We start from the raw sequence: 3219 nt of genomic DNA, 5'->3' as shown, positions 1-3219 counted from the left end.
CGCTGCCAGCATCACCCAGCTCAACTCCTCCCCCTGCTTCCTACGTGCCAAACCACGGAGCCAATAGCACCCAGCCAGCAGCCTAAATTATAATAAGGGCTGGCAAGTCAGCCAGCACGTACAAACCCCCTCCGCATCATCCCACCCCACCCCCTTCCCTTCCTAATCCTTAACCCTTGCCTAGCAAACTGTCTGCCTCACTCACCATCCCCCGTTCTCCAACTAGCCGCCCCCCGAGGTCATATCTTTCTGGACAAAAAGGGGCCTGCACCCGTTGTGAGCCTGACACAGAGTCTAGTCGACCTCCCAAAATAAAGAGTGAAATTAAATCATTGTCTTTTCCTTAATTCTCGTCAGACACTGAATGCAGCTGACAAGGTGAAAGCTGTTTCCAGCTCTACCGGTATGAAGACAGACACACACAAGTACCCTTATCACGATTCCAAAAGAGGAAGCCGAGGCGTGGGCGCCTTCTGTACATGTATGTGAGGAAAACACATACATGTGCTGTCAGGGCTGCACAGAGGCCTCGCGCCTGCACTGTTGGTCTGGGTCCCTTGGCATAGGCCTTCTCCCCAGTCCCACCGAAGTGGGAGGTAGTGTCCCTTTAAGGGGAGGCCTAATGGAGTGGGGAGAGGGGCAGGAGGCTTCCCTCCATGCTGGGTCCCCGTGACCATTGTGTGCGCCTCCTCTCAGAGTCCTTGCAGGGAAAGGAGGTAGACTGGTAGAGGGTCTTCTGCAGGCTCCGCGTGCCTTTGCTGCTCCAGCCGTATCTTTCTGGAGCGGTCGGTCCTGTGTGCGCTGCGGCTCCGCTTGGGCTCTTTCATTCTCCACCCACCTCTCGGCTCCTGGAACGCCAAGATGGCAGTGGCACTGTGGCTGTGGGCGCTGGGCTGGCAGCGGCGGCTACTTTTACTCACTGACGGGCCGATACAGTAAAAACTGCGGGAGAGCCTGTGCTCCGAGGCGAGCGCCCACTCTCCTGGGCGCGCGATCAAGTATTTAAATGAGGGCCCGCGGTAAAAGGAGGTGCTAGGGACACTAGCGCCTCCTTTTTGACAGAAGCGGAGGCTGTCAGGGGGTTTGACAGCTGACGCTCAATTTTACCGGCATCTGTTCTTGAACCCGCTGACAGCCACAGGTTCTGAAAATGGACGCTGGCTAAATTGAGTGTCCGTCTTCCAACCCCGCGGGGCATGGGCAGATTAAACTTTTTTTTTTTTTAAATTTTGGGGCCTCCGACTTAATATTGCTATGATATTAAGTCAGAGGTTGCACAGAAAAGCAGTTTTTTCTGTACACGTTCCCTGGGCCGGCAGAAATTAACTTCTGCCTTTGGGCAGGCATTAATTTCTGAAAGTAAAATGTGCGACTTCGCTGCACATTTTACTTTCTGTATCACGTGGGAATAACTAATAGGCCCATCAACATGCATTTGCATGTATGCAGGCGCTATTAGTTGCGGAGGGGGGGGGGGGGGGGAGGTTGGCCACGTGTTTTGACGTGCTATTACACCTTACTGTATAAGGGGTAAAAATAGCGCGTCAAAAACGCGCGCTCGGCCGAGCGCAGCATACTGAATCGGCCCATGAGAGAGCAGGGACACGGGGATCCATGGCGGGGGGAGAGGCGCCATTGGCCAGGCTAGAGCAATTGAGCTGGTGCAAGACAGACACGCCACGGGCATAGAGAACCTCCGACTTTCAACTAAAAACATCCGTACATTGAACTTGGGGGTTGGGTTGCAGCTCCCGGCTGCACTTGTCCTGGACCATTTTGTTAATTATAATCGATTTCTAGTACTTTTCGATCGACGCGATCGGAAGTGCATTTCATACAGTCTGAGACAGACGGCGATTGCCAACCGCTGCAGATGACATGACGGTGACCAACCAAAAGTTAGTATTTGAAAAAGTAATTTTGGTAAAATTGGAATTTTTCTTTTTTTTTGGAGTTGGTGGTTAATCAGAAGACCCATCACAGTGTTGTATTGAAGTTAGTAGTCTATGAACTGGAGCACTAGATCTAGATATAGGTATAGGTATTTTAACTCAAAAAGATAAGATTGAGCAACTGTACCATGTTGGGTCAGATCAAGGTTTCATCGAGTCCAGCATCCCTTCTCCAATAGTGGCCAGCCCGAATCAAATTACCCAGCAGCCTGCAGAAAGTATATGATTGCTTTCCCAAGGAAACCACTTAAGGTTAGAGCGAGCTACGAGCCAGGCAAACTGGAGTTCAAATCATACTGTTCTTCCTTGTGACCTTAAGCAAGTCATTTGACGCTTCGTTGTTTCAGAAACAAACTAGGGCCTACATTCATCATTTTGTTATAAATTTTACATGAATTGAGGCTGTGATAAAAAAGGGGCATGGCTAGGGTAATTTTTGAGTTGCCACAATGCGTGCTATTTTACAGCTTTGCACAGAAGGCTCTTATATTAATCAAGTTATTTATATCACTGTAGGAGGGTCAGCTAGTAACTTGAAGTGAGGTTTTGGTGGTGGCCTAGGGCATGGGGGGCAGTTTTACATGCAGTGGAGGCCTAGGGGCGCGCGCGTGCGACGCGGCCCCGATTGAAGTACCGGCATTAGCGCGAACCTCGGGGGACGTCACCCGCAAAGGATATTTAAGGTCTCAGTATTTGCTAACAGATCAAGTTAGCAAGGGTTTCGCTACCTAAGCAACTCAGCCTCCTCAGACTTACCAGAAGTACCCGCTCCTCGGGGGCCTCACTCTCTCTTTGTTTTTTCATGTGACAGTCTGGAACCGGTACTCGCTCCTTGAGGGCTCTGATCCCAGACTTGCTTCGTATACTCTTCTGCCTGGAAGTCTTCACTACCAACTATATCAGCTACATCAGTGAATTACCATCATTCTCTCTGAGCTTTCCCTGGAACCAGGTACTCGCTCTTCGAGGGCCTATACTTTCCAGCTCCTGGGCTTTAATGGGACATTGTGTGAGTGTTACCATCTGCATACCCTGCCTACTCACTATATCTCAGTCTCTCTTCAGCTCAGCCTCCAGGGATTGCTGTTCCAGTCTCGGAGGGACTACAGCCCAGCCGGGCTTACCAGCTCACTACTGTATCTCTGGTGGTTCAGTATACTGTCTAATAAAAGAACTAGTGTGTGTTTGTCTCCTAACTCAGAGCCTGACCGGTGGTGCCTCTTGGGATCATTCCCCGGGGGCGTGGTCATCTGCCACTGGTCCAAGG

Source organism: Rhinatrema bivittatum, chromosome 4 (genome assembly GCF_901001135.1).
Source record: "Rhinatrema bivittatum chromosome 4, aRhiBiv1.1, whole genome shotgun sequence".
In the NCBI taxonomy this organism is placed as follows: domain Eukaryota; kingdom Metazoa; phylum Chordata; class Amphibia; order Gymnophiona; family Rhinatrematidae; genus Rhinatrema; species Rhinatrema bivittatum.
This window is presented reverse-complemented; position numbering follows the sequence as displayed.